Source organism: Nicotiana tabacum, chromosome 18, assembly GCF_000715075.1.
Source record: "Nicotiana tabacum cultivar K326 chromosome 18, ASM71507v2, whole genome shotgun sequence".
In the NCBI taxonomy this organism is placed as follows: Eukaryota; Viridiplantae; Streptophyta; class Magnoliopsida; order Solanales; family Solanaceae; genus Nicotiana; species Nicotiana tabacum.
Window position 1 is genome coordinate 1,429,225 of NC_134097.1, and position 18,527 is coordinate 1,447,751.

The 18,527-nt window shown below is 33.7% G+C and overlaps 1 pseudogene; it reads left to right on the plus strand.

The window, feature by feature from the left end:
• The first annotated feature begins 10,479 nt into the window (after positions 1-10,479).
• LOC107781018 (zinc finger protein CONSTANS-LIKE 5-like) lies at positions 10,480-12,401 on the plus strand (annotated as a pseudogene).
• Positions 12,402-18,527: the final 6,126 nt, after the last annotated feature.

Genomic DNA, 18,527 nt, shown 5'->3' on the forward strand with positions numbered 1-18,527 from the left:
TTAATTGCCGTTATTATCAACTTGTATTGTCTTTATTATTATCATTATAACGTTGTTTGGTTAAATTCTACACTACCCGGTAACTCGATCATAACAGAAATGTTGTGTTAATGAAGCAATATTTGATTTGTAAAATAATACGCTACATAAACTATATTCCTAAAGAGTGTAATCCCCGGTAAAAAAAAAAAGTCAGGTTACGTGATTTAATAGTATAATAATATCGATATTGCACTTGTGATGCTCTCAAATCTCAATGCAAGAAATAGCGCGGTGATTCAATTGAACCATTTTTCTAGACCGTGGCTTCGCCACTGCATCTCCACTATCGCTTGTCAATATATTTAGTCAACAATAACGAAAATATGTTGCAAGAATAAAAAATGAGCACCTACATAAGTATTCATCAGGGGCCGATGTACCATTTTCATGTACCGGTTCAATTGAATTCATAATTTTTAACATGTAGTATAATTTATGTGTAAAAACTTCACTGAAATTATAGTGAATAGTATATATAAACTCATAACTTTAAAATATAATGGATTCAATACTAAAAAATTATAAAGTTTGAACCTATAAAGTTTAAATTTTGAACTATTTCTCATATGCATATTATTTTGGAAAAGAATAATTGATGAATTCAATTATTGGAAACAATCTAATAATCACATGTGAATGAAAGATATATATATAATTGACTTAAGTATCTTAGTGCGTACCAATTCAACGGGGCCCAACCTGCTAATTGGCCAGAATGAAAGAGTAAACATTATTGTAATAGTAAAACTCAACATGTCAATAATTAGTATGTGTGCGGTATTCGACTCGACGCGAAATTTAAAAGAAAAAAGAAAAATTTTAAAATTTTTAGTCTAGAATAAAATATAAATATTTGTGCGAATAAATCTTCTCCCCAAGGGTATTTCATAATTTGTTTAACCTCCCGTACGTCTCAATCATTTGAAAAATGTTACAATAATCATACACTTTTGGTTTCAAAGAAACTTCTTTTAATATATTTTACTTTCAGAAAAGGAAAGATTTAATTTAATAATTCTTGGCATCCAAAATTAAAGTAGTGCTTTCGTTATTCAATGCATGACAATGACAAAACCTGAACTCTATGCAATTCCTTTGCCTTCCTGCCACAACTAAAAACAAATTAAAGTTTTGATTCAAGAAGTCTTTTCAAATCTTGAGGGGCAACTAATCTTTTTAATGTAAATTTGTAGGTAATGAAACGTTATGCGACATGTTATGTTTTGATAATTTAACAAACTTAATAATAAGAACCATATAGGGAATCTGTTACACATCCTCAAAGTATTCAAAAACAAGTATCAAGTAGGCACAAGTTCCAACAATCAGTGTCAAAGAGAAGACAGAGGGAACATATGAACATCAGTTCCCTTACTGACTGTACCAGTCAACTGTTCACAACTGTAAAGTTGTGGCAACTGTTCCTCTGCACACACGCAACAGTGTGACCAGTGCAACAACCACCTTCTGGGACATGCCTTGTACCAGATATTGCTTGCATCATTCAAGTGATATCACTTGGATATTATTAACATGAAATAATAAATAAAACACACACTTGCACATTCCAGAATTAATCAAATCTTCTCTCAAGTGTGTTGCCATCTTGCAAGTGACTTCCAAGCTTCAAGAACAAAGAACAACATAACGAAGGACCAGTTTCCAGCATTGTGTTATTATATGTCCCTAGTTATGTTGCACCTTTGTTAGAGTGATTTACTTGTAATTTCTACTTAGCTCAGCTAGAAGCATTGTGTAGGAAACCAATTATAAAACCATAAACCTTGTGTTTGTGTCTTGGCTAAAGTTAGTCGAGTTGTGAGTTTTGTAATAGAGTTATTACAAAAAGACTTGTAATAGAGTTATTACAAGTGAGTGAGGGATTAAGAGTTTAATTCCTAGGTTACAATAGGCTGTAATCTAAAAATTGCTCGATTAGTGAAGTTGAAATCCTACGAGTTTAGGTCGTGATTTTTAATTCCGTAAGTTGGGAATTTTCCATCAGGTAATAAACCTTTTTAACCTATAGTTTATAAAATATCACGATATATATATTGATGGAGTTTAAAATGACTGTAGTTCCTATTTGTTCATGATTAACTTTTCATATTTTCGTCACTTCATCAGGAGTAGCTATTTCGATGTTTTTACTTTAGCTAAGTTTTCTATTATTTTGTTGAAGGAAGTTTTTAAGGGGCACTTTTTTCCAAGTTGAACCCAATAGGATGCTATGGGCATCTTTGCTCAATTGTTTGTTCGCTGAAGTAAATATCTACTTTTGGCGGGCAAAAAAGTATATCAAAAAGTTGCAAAACATACAAAGAGCTACCTTGTAAGGGGAGGTAAGTGCTAATTTGTTTATTTTTGTTACGAAAATAATTATATTGTGGATGTTTATTTATTACTCCGCTATAGATAATCTTTCTGAAGAAGATTATCCATTTAGTACTCTGTTGAAATTTATCTACAAGCAGCTGATGCAGGCAGGTTGCAAGCAGCTCAATGAAATGATTTGCAGCAGCTTCTTATTAAACAGGCAGGTTGCAAGCAGCTCATGCAGACAACTTACAAGCAGCTAAAAAAAAGCCTTGCAGCTGCTTCCTGAAAAGTCTCGCAACTGCTTCCTTTCTTCTATAAATAGAGAAGTTTTCAGTTCATTATGTACATAAGTTTAAAAGTTGAATAAAATATCAATCTCCCTCTATAGTTGTCTTCAGTTTATTTCTTTTATAGTTTTTATTTTATAATACGTTATCAGTAGGGGTGTACAAGCCAAACCGTCAAGCCAAACCGAACCGACGAACCAAGTCAAACCGAAGAAAAAAATCGACTTGTGGTTTGGTTTGGTGTTGGAAAATAAAAAAACCGATCACTCTTGGTTTGGTTTGGTATTAAAAAAAAAAAAGTCAAACCGAATCTAAATCAAACCGACATAATATATATATAAATTTATACAAAAAAAATAATCATTAAATCTAATTTGTAAGTATTTTCTAAATTATTTTATAGTTTTCAATGTCTTGAGATATTATTTATTTGTGGGCTTGTAAATTCACTATCCACTTAATAGATTCTAATTACACAACCTAAGTTTGAAGCCCAAACTAAAACCCAATAAGAAAAGATAATAAAATAGGTTATTCCTTGTCTTCATTCTTCTGTATCTTTCCTATCTTCCAACTCCAAAGTAAAAAAATCCCAAATAGTGAAAACCCTTCCATCCACTTCACGACGAGCTTCCCTCTTTGCAATTCTGAGCCACTGTCCAAGTTTGTAATTACATATTAGTCTTACTGCTCCAACACAATTTGGTAAGCTAAAGTATTTGATTAAACCAATTATGTTATTTTGTCCCTTTAAATTTGGGTATAATTGTCATCTTAGATTGTTGGTCCTGAAATTTGATGTTACGAGTTGTGTTCTTTCAATCCAATATTGTACTTACATTTGTGATGAAATCACTGCTTAATGTTAAAGGTTCTCTAAGAAGGAATGCAAGCTTCAAGACTATCTAGAAGAAATTAAGAAAATTGAGCAAGTTGAAGAATGTAATTTTATATATTTAATTCATAATTAATTTGATTCTATCTTTATATTGTTTAACATGTAACTGTTTTTTTTCTCAGAATGTCCAGGCGACCCTTTGAGTATTGATTAGTTTAGAACTTCAGTTAAACAAAATAGTGTCAACCTATTCATGGTGCTTGGCTGCTTATTTCTAATTTTTGTCTTGGCCAACTTTTATTAACTTAATATTTTTTGTGGAACTACAAGTTGGGTTGTAGCTTTTGGTTTATCACATGTTTGTTATCATTTTCTATCATGGAAGGTCTTGGAATTATGATTCATACGAACAATTGCTATTCCTCATATATTATTTTAATGAATAGTAATCATACGGACAATTGGTGATTATTTGATCTCTTTTTCAAGCATAATATAACTAAAAAGGAAAACCGAAAATAAATCGAAAAATCGAGGAAACCGAAAAAATCGACAAAAATCGAAACCGAAAAAACCGAGTTTATGTTGGTTTGATTTAATTATAAATTTAGTAAACCGACATAGTTGGTTTGGTTTTGGTTTAATAAAAAATCGAACCAAACCGCCTCACGTACACCCCTAGTTATTAGCACGAGACTCTGCCATCTCGAGAAAATATTTTGAAAGTATTAAAGGTACGAACTTTCTTTTTCTAAATAATGTCAAATCTTTCTAAACTTGAGTTTGGAGCCCTGGATATATCGGGCCAAAAAGCTACATGTCTTGGGTGCTTGATGCCGAAATTCATCTTGATGCGATGGGTGTGGCAGACACCATCAAAGATAAAAATCAGGCATCAAACCAAGACCGTGCCAAAGCAATGATATTCCTACGCCATCACCTTGATGAGGGCCTGAAAATGGAATATCTTACTATTAAAGATCCAGTCATACTGTGAAATAATTTGAAAGATAGATATGACCACCTGAAGATGGTCGTTCTTCCACAGGCACGTTATGATTGGACTCATCTAAAGCTACAAGATTTTAAATCTATCAGTGAGTATAATTCTGCTATGTTCAGAATTATTTTCCAATTGAAACTATGTGGTGACAATATTACTGATCATGATATGTTGGAGAAAACTTTCACCACTTTTCATATCTCGAATATGCTCCTGCAGCAGCAATATCGAGAGATGGGATTTAAAAAGTATTCTGAACTTATCTCACATCTTCTTGTAGCCGAGCAACATAATGGGCTATTAATAAAAATACTATGAAAGCCGACCTACTGGTTCTTGTCCATTCCCTGAAGTGAATGAGACGAACTTCCACCAAGCTAAGCGTGGAAGAAAACGTGGCCCCAGTCGTGGTCATGGCCGTGGTCGGGGAGGAAACTCTAATTGTAGTAATAACAATACACCAAAGAAACCTCCTCACCACCAGCAGTGGAAAAGGAAGGAACAAAAGCATGAAGCGGTGCAAGAAGCAAAGCCAGAAAATGCATGCTATAGATGTGGAGGAAAAGGGCACTGGTCACGTACATGTCGTACGCCAAAGCACCTGATTGATTTGTATCAAGCCTCCCTGAAGAAGACAGAGAAAAATGCTGAAGCAAATTTTATTTCTGAAGATAATTTAGACTTCATGCATTTGGATGTAGCTGATTATTTTGCACTCCCAGAAGGAGAAACAAGTCATGTGATCGGTAGTGAATCTGTAGAAATATAAATATTTTAATTTTTGTTTGTAGTAGATAGTATGGTTATGTAATTGTTGTACATAAATAAAAGTTATGCTTTGATAATAATGTTTACTATCATATTTATTTTGTTTATGTCATTTTGAAGAATATGGATAATCCTCAAATTATGTTTGGATCAAAGACCAATCATGAAGATATTTGTATAATTGATAGTGGAACAACTCATGCCATATTCAAAGATCAGAAATACTTTTCTTATTTGCATAAGGAAAAAGCAAATGTTTCTATAATTTCTGGTAATATAAGGTTGATTGAAGGTTCCAGAAGAGCTATTATATTTCTGTCTAAGGGATCAAAACTTATTATAGATAATGCATTATTCTCCTCCAAGTCCCGAAGAAACTTGTTGAGTTTTATAGATATCCGCCGAAATGGGTATCATGTTGAGACAATAGATGAAATGAACGTGGAATATCTTTGTATTACAAAGAATATTTCTGGCCAGAAATGCATTGTAGAAAAGTTACCAACTTTATCTCCTGGCTTATAATATTCAAAGATTAGTACAGTTGAAGCACACTCTATCGTAAATCAGAAGTTTACTGATTCAAATACTTTTGTGCTTTGGCATGGCCGTTTGGGCCATCCTGGATCAATAATGATGAGACGAATTACTGAAAATTCGAGTGGGCATCCATTAAAGAACCTGAAGATTCTTACAAATGATGAATTTTCTTGTGATGCTTGTTATCAAGGCAAAATGATCACTAGACCATCACCAATGAAGGTTGGCATTGAGTCCCCTACCTTTTTAGAACGTATACATGGGGATATGTGTGGACCTATTCACACACCAAGTGGGTTGTTTAGATATTTTATGGTCCTAATAGATGCATCTTCAAGATGGTTTCATGTTTGCCTACTATCATCTCGCAACCTGGCGTTTGCAAAGTTATTAGCCCAGATAATTCGATTAAGGGCACAATTCCCAGATTATCCTATAAAGGCTATTCGCCTTGATAATGCTGGAGAATTCTCATCTCAAGCTTTTGATAATTACTGTCTATCAGTTGGAATAAAAGTTGAACATCCTGTAGCTTATGTTCATACTCAAAATGGCCTTACAAAGTCATTTATTAAACGGCTGCAATTGATATCAAGACAACTACTTATGAAAATAAAATTGCCCACTACTGTTTGGGGCCATGCTATCTTACACGCAGCATCACTTATCCGTCTCAGACCAACACATTATAATAAATATTCTCCGTCATAATTAGTTTTTGGTCATGAACTAAATATTGCCCATCTACTAATTTTTGGATGTGCTGTATTTGTGCCAGTAGCATCAACACGGCGCAGTAAGATGGGCCCCCAAAGAAGGTTAGGAATATATATTGGGTTTGAATCACCCTTTATTATTCGCTATCTTGAACCATTGACGGGAGATTTATTTACTGCTCGAATTGCAGATTGTCGATTTGATGAAACAAATTTCCCACAATTAGGGGGAGAGAAAAAGGAAATCAAAAGAGAAATTGTGTGGAAAGTTTCATCATTATCTCATTTTGATCCACGTACCCCTATATGTAATCAGGAGGTCCAGAAGATCATCCATTTACAAAATATAGCAAATCAAATACAAGACGCGTTTACTGATTTAAAAAGGATAACTAAGTCACATATCCCTGCAGAGAATGTGCCTATACGAATTGATGTCCCAGCAGGACCATCTACTAGCATAAGAACTAGTGAACCTAAAGCACGCCTGAAACGTGGTAGGCCTTTGTATTCTAAGGATCGAAATCCTAAAAAAAGAAAATCGACAAATGATCAAAATGATATTATAAAGGGATCTCCTGAAGAGACCCAAGATCTGATTAGTTCTGAGATTCCTGAAGAAATCAATGAACCCGAGACTCAAGTGAGTAAGGAACTTTTAATAAGTTCTACTGGTGATGGGATTAATTTAAATCGATCTGAAATAGTGGTGGATAATATTTTTGCATATAATGTTGCACTTAACATTATGCAAGATAGTGAGAATCTTGAACCCCGATCTGTCGAAGAATGTCGACAAAGATCTGATTGGCCAAAATGGCAAGGGGCAATTCAATCAGAATTGAACGCACTTGCTAAAAGAGAGGTCTTTGGACCAGTAGTCCAAACACCTGCTGGTGTAAAATCAGTTGGTCATAAATGAGTTTTTGTGCGAAAAAGGAATGACCAAAATAAAGTTAAAAGATACAAGGCTCGCCTTGTCGCACAAGGATTCTCACAACGACCTGGAGTCGATTATGAAGAAACATATTCACCAGTTATGGATGCCATAATATTTCGATATCTCATCAGTTTAGCCTTACGTGAAAGACTTGAAATACATATGATGGATGTGGTTACAACTTATTTGTACGGGTCACTTGATAATGAGATTTACATGAAAATCCCTGAAGGATTTAAAATGCCTGAAGCATATTCGAAATCTCGGGAAATGTAATCAATCAGATTACAAAGATCTTTGTACGGTTTAAAACAATCTGGGTGCATGTGGTATAATTGCCTTAGTGAATATTTACTGAAAGAGGGTTACATAAATGATGTTATTTATCCATATATTTTTATAAAGAAAATGACATCAGAATTTGTTATACTTGTTGTTTATATTGATGACATAAATCTTGTTAGAACTCCAGAAGAGCTCCAAAAGGCAATTGAATATCTTAAGAAAGAATTTGAGATGAAAGATCTTGGAAAAATAAAATTTTGTCTTGGATTGCAAATTGAACATTTAGCAAACGGGATCTTTATGCATCAATCTGCCTATACAGAAAGGGTCTTAAAATGCTTTTACATAAACAAAGCGCACCCATTGAGTACACCAATGGTTGTTCGATCACTTGAAGTGAATAAGGACCCGTTCCGACCTCCAGAAGAGGATGAGGAACTCCTTGGTCCTGAAACACCCTATCTCAGTGCAATTGGTGCACTTATGTATCTTGCTAATGCTACAAGGCCTGACATAGCATTTTCTGTTAATTTACTAGCAAGATATAGCTCTTCTCCTACTCGGAGACATTGGAATGGGATTAAGCATATTTTGCGATATTTAAAGGGAACTCTTGATATGGGTTTGTTTTATGCTAACAAAGGTAGTGCAGATCTTGTTGGTTATACAGATACAAGTTATTTATCTGATCCCCATAAAGCTCGATCTCAAACCGGGTACGTATTTACATGTGGAGGTACTGTCATATCATGACGCTCCACAAAGCAGTCAATTGTTGCTACTTCTTCAAATCATGCTGAGATAATAGCTATTCATGAAGAAAGTAGGGAATGCATATGGTTGAGATCAGTGATTCATTTTATTCAAGAAAAATGTGGTTTAGAGTATGATAAAAGATCCACAATTTTATACGAAGACAATGCTGCATGCATAGCCCAATTGAAGGGAGGATTTATAAAAGAAGATAGAACGAAGCACATTTCACCAAAATTATTCTACACACACGATCTTCAGAAAAATGGTGACATTGATGTGCAGCAAATCCGTTCAAGTGACAATCCGACAGATTGATTCACTAAATCTTTGCCAACTTCAACTTTTGAGAAGATGGTATACAAGATTGGAATGCGGAGACTCAAATATTTGAAACAAGGTTTTCATCAGGGGGAGTAAAATATGCGATGTACTCTTTTTTTCCTTACTAAGGTTTTTTCCCACAGGGTTTTCCTTATAAGATTTTTAATGAGGCAGCTAGAAATGCGTATTACTAAATAGGTGTACTCTTTTTTCTTCACTAGGATTTTTCCCACTGGGTTTTTCCTAGTAAGGTTTTAACGAGGCACAATACCTTTTAATGAACATCCAAGGGGGAGTGTTATGAAAATAATTATATTGTGGATGTTCATTTATTACTCCGCTATAGATAATCTTCCTGAAGAAGATTATCCATTTATTACTCTGTTGAAATTTATCTACAAGCAGCTGATGCAGGCTGGTTGCAAGCAGCTCAATGAAATGATTTGCAGCAGCTTCTTATTAAACAGGCAGGTTGCAAGGAGCTCATGCAGACAGCTTACAAGCAGCTAAAGAAAAGCCTTGCAGCTGCTTCATTTCTTCTATAAATAGAGGAGTTTTCAGTTCATTATTTACATAAGTTTGAAAGTTGAATAAAATATCAATCTCCTTCTATACTTGTCTTCAGTTTATTTCTTTTATAGTCTTTATTTTATAACAATTTTTACATTTTTTGTATTAATACAATTTTTCTATTCGATCAAAAAAGTAATAATATAACTTACTCTGTTTAAGATTTGTTAAGATTATTTTTATAGTATTATGATTTTCTTTTTTCTGCCGCGTAAGGCCCTTTAAAGAGAGAAGTGTTATTTGCGATAGGATTTTTTCAGTAATAGGACTCGAACTCGGGACTCCTTACTCCTAATAAAGAATGGAGAGATTCTATTTTGTCCATTACGACCTTGGCGGTATTATGATCTTATTTTTTGAAAAATTCTCAGGGAAACACGCAGCCGCTATCTTTCGGGTGTGCATTAGGCAACCTGTTCACTGTGCAATAGCTCGCAAACCACACAGGAGATGTAAATAGCACTCGGCAAGCTCGATGCGACGAGCTATCACTGAGAAAGCTACCTTACTGGTGTGCACCAAGCAACCTGCTCACTATGTAATAGCTCGCAAATCACACAAGAGACATAAATCGCACTAGGAAGCCCGATACGACGACAATTGATCTCAAGTCTTGCACGTGAGAAATCACTAACCCAACTAACTCAATTAACTCTGACGGGCATTATGAACTCATTTTACAAACGCAAATAAACAACTTTACTAGAAAAGCTATGAAACTTAACTTTTACATCTAATCTTTTGAAAAAGTAAATCAGACAACTTTTCAATTCCCACTTCTCAAATCTCAAATCTCACTCTTCTCGTGATCTAACTCTTAGATTTCATCTTCTTTTACAATTTGAACAAGTCGCCCCATCACAATCTACTTCCACCCAAATTTCATCTTTCCCCCCCCCCACCCCTAAACCCCCCCCCCCCCCCCAAACCCCACCTCCTCAAAGTAGGCCCTACGTCGGCACAGACATATGACAATTAACATAAAATAATATCATTTGCTTTGTCATGAATCTTTTTTGTGGCCAAAACTCAACCCACGTTTCACCCCTATACTCGTCAGCGTCAAGATTTCCCTTAAAAGAAGATGCAATAGCTGTTCATTTTGCAAAATCCAAACTCACACACTAGTACTAGTAGAGAAGAAAACTCAACAGGCCAGAGAAGAAGAAAGAAGAGAAAAATATGGGCATATTGAGAGGCGGCTCAAATTGTTTTCCAAGAGGATGGGGTGCGGCGGCTGCGGCAAAACCTTGCGAGTATTGCCACTTAGACGCCGCACTCGTGTTCTGTCGAACAGACAACATGTTCATGTGCTTGGGCTGCGACATGCGGGTGCATGGGAACGCCCGCCACGAGCGGGTATGGATATGCGAGGTCTGCGAGCAGGCGGCAGCCAGCGTCACGTGCAAGGCGGACGATCTGCGTCGCATGTGACAGCGACATCCACTCTGCGAACCCTCTGGCTCAACGCCACGAGCGGATTCCCGTGGTCCCTTTTTACGACCCCGTCGAATCCGTCGTGAAATCCACCGCCGACACGCTCCTCGTGTCGATTAACAACTCCAACTCTCTGTCCACGACCATGACCATGACCACGGCCGAAGCCTCTGACTTCAGTAACGTTACAGCTTGTCTCGGACACCATGAAGAAGACTTTAATTCTGATCCATGGATTTCTCCAAACACAATGACTACCAATCTTCCAGTAAATACAGTGGAAATGAAACCAATGGATTTCTTATTTTCAGATTCAGAAAACATTCTTGATTTTGATTACTCTGTTTCTATAGACACAAACTCTCAACCCAATTATAATTCAGCAAATGACAGTGTAGTACCTGTACAATCCACAATAAAACCATTACCATTTCAATATCAAGAAAAGCATTTTGAGATTGATTTCACTCAAACCCACATCAAATCTTACACCACCCCTTCACTCAGTCACAGTGTAAGTTATGCTAATTTCTTCTTTCCCATCATTTTACCAACATCCAACTTTGCATTTTCTTGAAATTTAAGCTAATTTTCTTGATTTTTTTTTGAAAACCCCATCATTTTACCAATACCCAATTTTGCAAATTTCTTGAAATTTAGCCGTTTTTTTAAATTTTTTTTTAAAACCCCATCATTTTACCAACACCCAACTTTGCATTTTCTTGAAATTTAACTTTTTTTTTAATTTTAAATTTTACTTTTAAAACCCCATCATTTTACTAACAACTACTTCCCAATTTTTGAAGGGGACGGGGTTACGGGTTACACCCGTGAAAATAACCTCTTATAGAAATGAATGGTAAAATTGTGTACAATAGTCTCTTGTGGTAGGACTTTTTCCCGGACCCGCGCTTAGCGGGCTAAATGCATCGTGCTGCTTTTTTTTTTTTTGCTCAATTTTGCAATTTTCTTGAAAGTTAAGCTAATTTTCTTAATTTTTTTGAACTTCCAGGTGTCATCATCGTCTTTAGATGTTGGAATTGTACCAGATGGGAGCTCAATTTCAGAAATATCATACCCTTTTGGTAGCAGTGTGAATAGCAGTGTTGAAATGGGAAGTTCAGCTCAAGCTGAAAAGTTAATTGGAATGAATAGAGAAGCAAGAGTTTTAAGGTACAGAGAAAAGAAGAAAAATCGAAAATTTGAGAAAACTATAAGATATGCTTCAAGAAAAGCTTATGCTGAAACAAGGCCAAGAATTAAAGGTCGTTTTGCTAAGAGAAATGATTCCTCCGGCGCCGGCGTTGACTCCGATATTGACCAGATTTACTCCTGCGCCGGTTTCATTGCTAGTGATTCACGATACGGCGTCGTTCCTTCGTTTTGATGCCGCATTAAAATATTACTAGTATTTTCTATTTTTAGCAAGCTGTCATTCCAATTTCCCGAAATGTCCAATGGGTTTTAGTTTTTTTTATGTACTTATGGAAGGGGTATTTTGGTAACTCAGATAATAGTCAAAGTATTACTAGCACTTTTTTAATTTGCTATTCAATTTATAATATTATTTTTTAAACTAGTTTGTTGAGTAGTATTTGTTTCTTAATTCTGATTGGTTGCATAAGCCAGCTGTGACCGTAGATAAACGCGTGGCAAATCTAATAGATTTCGAATATAAAATGTTTAAATCAGCTTTTCCTAATATTTTTCTTTAACCATCACGAATTGTGGTGAGATGTATATGATTACTTCACATTTAATCAGAGATCTCAGAGCTGTTTCATACTCTAACGAGCTTTACGTTATAAATTTTGGACGCGGCCCTTCCTTAGGATCTTGCGTCAAAGAGAAATAACTTGTATATCGGGCTATTCTTTTTTTAAAATAAAATATTACTATTATTTTGTTTTGCTTGATTTACTTGTTGTGGAGCCGTTGAGGGTCAGTTCAATATTTAATACTAATATTTATTTAAAACTAGTTTGTTGAGGATCTGTTCTTAAATTCTGATTGGTTGTTCAAGCCAGCCGTGACTCCACAAATAGGCTTAGATGACAGGTAGCAGATCTATTCAATATAAAATAGCTCAATCAGCTTTTTCATATTTTATATTTTCTTGTAATGATATGTTAATGTTATTATTTGGATTGGAACTAAGTTGTAAAAATACTATTTCTCCAACCGTCCAATGACGTGGTGCAATACTACATAAAGGTTAACTAATAATATTGGAGTAAAATATTTTGGTCATAACTAATGAAAGTGATTGCTGACGGATTTGATTTTCATGTTAAATTATATTTAGTTTTTTTTCCCCCAATCATATTAAGTTATTAGGGAATTGTTGCAACAATAACAATAATATACTTAATGTATTCTCATGAGTTGTTTCTAACATACCATCGACCGAAGAGAATTGTTTCTATGCATGATTGAAAAAGAAAAAAAGCCATGTTGACAAACAGTAGCGAGGAAGCATGTAAAAAATAACGAAGACAAGAATAGTAATAACAACAAAATAATAATACAGTAAGATAATTGAAGCAAAGAAAATAACAAGTAGTAATAAAAATCAGAGAATAAGATAAGACGATAATAATAATAATAATAATAATAATAATAAAGAACATGCCCTTATTGGCCATAGGGGGATCTGAGGAGAGGTAGAAGTAGGCCTAATTAGAAGTATTTGGGAGAGGTGATTATGCAGGACATAACACATCTACGACTTACCAAGGACATGATACTCGATATGAGGGTGTGAAAGTCGAGAATGAGAGTAGAAGTGTAGGAAGTAGTCGATCGTACTTCTTTTTCATTCTTGCAGTATTATTATTATTCACATATTTTCTTAGACTCCTATTATTAGTCGCATATTTTTCATACGACGTGTTCTTTTTTGTTTTAGTTTTCTTTCTTTCTTGTTGTTGTTACTGTTTCTTTCTACATTGCTTCTCCATTTTCATGACATTGTTGTGACTATTCTTGAGCCGATGATCTACTAAAAATAATATTTTTATATTCACAAGGTAGGTAAGATTTGCGTATACACTACCCTTTTCAGGTCCCACTTGTAGGATTTTACTAAAAAAATTTGTTGTTGTTGTTGTGTAAACATTGCATAATATTGATATGAGATAATTTAAATGGATTAACATAATTTTTTTTTTTTTTAGTTTTTTCATTCGATATTTGGTATTTGCATTGGAGACTGATTATATCTAGATTTGCGACACATAAGGTCCATTTAAGGGGGATATATTCTCTAACAAGATTTTAACATGTTGTTAAAATCATATAGTAGGCTGTTAAAGTATAGTAGTTGCATTTAGTAATTATTGATTGTTTAGATACTAATAACATAAAATTTTAACTTTGAAGATTAATTTCACGTATAGCCTTTGAATTTTATCCACAACAACATTAAAGTCATAGAACTATTATTTATCACGTTAAAATAATTGAACGTACAAACTATAACAATAAATTTATTAAACTTTATCACCAGAAACAAAGTAAAAAATTATTTTTTGTAACGTTACAGTAATTATATTTTGTTCACGACGGCAGTGATGTATTAGACTTTATCCTCTAAACGATAAAATCTACCGTTCAAAGTGACTTTATAATTAAATTTATAATTCAGATTGGTGCGAGTCGTTGAAACAATTACTAATTCTTGCTTTATGATAGACTGTTTACGTTACACTACTTAGAATGTGATTTTTTTCCAAATTCTACATGAATACGGAATATTTGGAGCACCGGACTGTCCTGCTACGCAATCAAAATCATCTGAACAATGAAACCAAAAAGGAAAAGAAGAAAATAGGAATTGAAAGTGACTCCTTTGCAAGTCCGTTATTGGTCAAAAAATGATTTTTTTTTTCATATGCAAGTTTCTAAATTTCTAATTTGCTGCTGAAACAAAATATCAGCCCCACAATTGGAGTTGTCTTATCACAGGCAGGGGAGATATCTGTTTCTGAAATTTGATTGGCTATTCTGAACTGTTGGGTCCCACATTTGGAGTTGTACATATCAAAATGTAGGACAATTTTATCATAAATATATAGTAAAAGATTGCCTTATCCAGCCGACCTTTCACCTGTCCTTTTAGCCACTTTGATAAAGTTTGATATATAAAAGGATTTACTGTGCCTCGCATAAGAAAGTTTTCACTTTTGTCGATTTTTTTTCACGGATTAGTGTTTGTCTATAAAAATTTTAAATTTTAATAAAAATTAATTTTTGAAATTTTTAAAATTTCAAAGAGTTATTTTTCAAAATTTTCACTTCAAATCACTCAAAAAACTTCAAAAACGGTTCCAAATTGTATTCATGAGCAAACACAACTCTAATATTCAAATATCATCTTTACTTGAATTTTTTTCCACTTTTTTTTTTGGAATTTTATAATTCTTATGTCCAAACGCCTACTAAGTTTTACCTTTTGCCAAATGCCAGCTTTTTTACAATATATTTCTGACCCATATTCAATATCCGCATTATGATGCCGTATTAATTCGAATTCACACTGCATACAAACTTATTAAAGGAAAAAAACTTTCTCTACTAGAAATCTTCTTATTTCAAAGGCTGAAAACCGACCTCTAGTTAACCATAGGTGGATATTATTCATCCCACAATAAGTCTATTTTTTTTCCCGTTGAAGGTGCATTAACATTGGCGAATGCCTCTATTTATTATGTATCTTGTTGTTGATACTGCTAGTTGTTACTGTTTTTTTAAATCTTTCCTGGAGTCGAGAGTTTATCTAAAGTAATTTTTTTACCTTCTCATGACATGAATAAAGTCTGTATATACATTATTTTTCCCAAAATGTACACGTGAAATTAAATTGTATTTGTTGTTGTTATTGTTGCGGTTGAATTTACTAGGTATGTTCAAAACCTTTGCCTTTTGAGTGTGCCATATCCTGCCTTTGACTATAACATGATATCTTTTGTTAAATTCTCATTGGCTCAATCCATAATGGATCTTGTCTTTTTTTTTCTTCTATACTTTAATTCCATTCCATCAACTTTTATTAGACTAATAACAACTTAGATAAAAGACAAAGTTAGGTTAAAGTTTTAGATATTTTTTTATTTTTGGAAAGTTGGCTGGAGATGAGACCAAAGAGATGTCGTATGTCACTAATTATTAGTTAGAAATGTTCTCGAAGTTTGTATAAGAGTGATGACGTGTCCAAATTCTAAGAGATCTTCCAAAGTTTTGGTAATAGTATTAATCCCTATTATTAGTTTATTAAATTAAAAAATAGTAGGCCAATGGCAATTATCTAACACTTTGTCCACCTTAGACATGATTTGGAACTAAACCGTGCTCAAACATTATATATGAGACAAGCGTGCACACAATTTCACACTTTTAATACAAAGTGTAATGATACAAAAATATCTTTTATATATATATATTGGTAATAGAAAAAAAATATATGTTCAAGGCATCCCACGTTTACGTAGGATCTGGAAAAGGACAACACCCTAAGGGGTGTGATGTAGACTGTCTAGACTAATACAAGCATTAATTACTACTTTCACAGTTCGAACGTGTGACCTATAGGTCACACCGAAACAACTTTACTGTTGCTCCAATGCTTCCTTCATAAATAACTATGTATTAGCTTAAAATTAAGTGTGTAACATGGCATTTTCGGCACCAAATAAATTATTTTCAGACTGAAATGACTTTCTCGGAGAATTGGATTAAGTTGGATAACTTTATTGTTACAAAAACAAAAAAAAATCAAAAGTGACTTTACAAGGTCTACATTTAGATCTTTTATATGCAGTTTTTTGCAAGGTTTATATATGGATTGGACTAATTTAGCATTTAGTTTAGGTGAATCAATTTTTCTATATGAACATTAACATGTGTAGATAGAAATTTTCATGTGATAATAAACAAAATTTTCGTGAAATTAATTAAATTAGTACTATGCTTACCATTATTATGCAACCATTTTTAAGAACTTGAACGAAAGTTTTTTTCTTTTAGTTTCCCTTCTGATGTTCGATATTTGTATTTTGGTCCGATTAAATTTACATTCACGCCGAAAAATCTCATATAAAAAGTTAAACGACCCCTAATAAAACGGCTCCATAACCAAGACTTCATAAGAATTAGGACGAAGATATTTTTTAAGAGTGGAAAACGTATGTATACCAAACAGACAAAGGATTAGGTAAATCTAAGATTTTTTAAGCTTACAAACCACAAATAGTGGATGGTTCAAAGAATCTAGTACATAACAGCTGCAAGAAAGAAATTAATGTTGTAGCATTTGGCAAACATCTGGTCTCAGCATTTGGCTATTTTCAGCAACAATAAATATTAACGTTAATATTATGAAAATGACTAATACAATGATATGGATTATATCTTTTAAAAAGTTAGCAACGCCTAAATATCATCGAGGGTTGTTTCAAAAAGTTAAGCCTAAATATCATCGAGGGTTGTGGTGAGATGGATATGATTCTTTCATTCTTAAACAGAGGTCTCGTACTCAGGGGAGGATCTAGAGTGTGAACAGAATAACTTTGGTTCGAATCCTGTATTTGTCTTGAAAAATCCGTTGAACATGTATAAATTATTAATTTAGAACCCACTAAACTTGAAATCCTGATTCCACTTCTCGATTTGACCTTTCGGTATCCATAATTCTCAGGTCATACTAATTCGAATTGGCACCATATAGGCTCACTAACCTTCTTCCATTTTCTAAAAAGTTTTGTAACGCGTTGTAATGTTTTTCAATTTTAGGATATTGGAGAAATCCGAACCATATATCCCACCAAAACTCGTAATGGCGATCTTCAATATCTAACATAAGCTAGATATCCTATACGTAATACAAACGTATTTATATAGTAGCACATATATCCAAATTATTCTTTAATTATTTTTAGCGTATACTGAGAGAGAGATTTGAAGTTTTAAGACCATCAGTTCCATTGTTCCTGTAATTTTGCATATTTTTCTATAATTATTACTTTCGAAATCAACTATTCAGGTTATAACTCATATTATATCAATGTTAAGAGCCAAAATTGCTTTGAGTTTATTTTTTTAATTTCGCAAGATTAAAAAAGGGTGTTTAACATGCTATGGTGGGATAATTACTATTTTATCAGATTACTAATTAACTTATAAGTGACATGTTAGATAAATATATTTTGTTACATCGACGATTCATAAAATTTGAAAAAATATTTATTGTCACCTTTTTTTTCTTCTTTTTGTTAGGAATTTAATAGTCGATCTTCCCCCCCCCCCCAAGGGGTTTTTTATTCTAAGAATTTTTGACTTTTGATTAAGAATAAAGGAGGAAAATTGATAAATAGCTACTTTTTGGATCGATTACTAAAGTTTGGCCGTCTTTCAATTGTACTGGCACAGTAGCCACTCAAAGATACCTCTATCTAAAACACAGGAGCACTCCAATGATTGATGCTGGATTTCAAACATTCTACAAGTGAAATTTCAAAAATTCTCTACATGTGTAATCTTAAATATACGGATTACGTACGATACTAGACTTTAGAGCTTTTAAAGGTAAATTCTAACACAATGTATTGCAGTTCAAACCTTCGTAGGTTTAAAGACCAATAATAATTACTAGGTAGGTTTGAACCCCAACAATAATTACTGGAGTTCAAACCTTTACAGGTTCAAACCC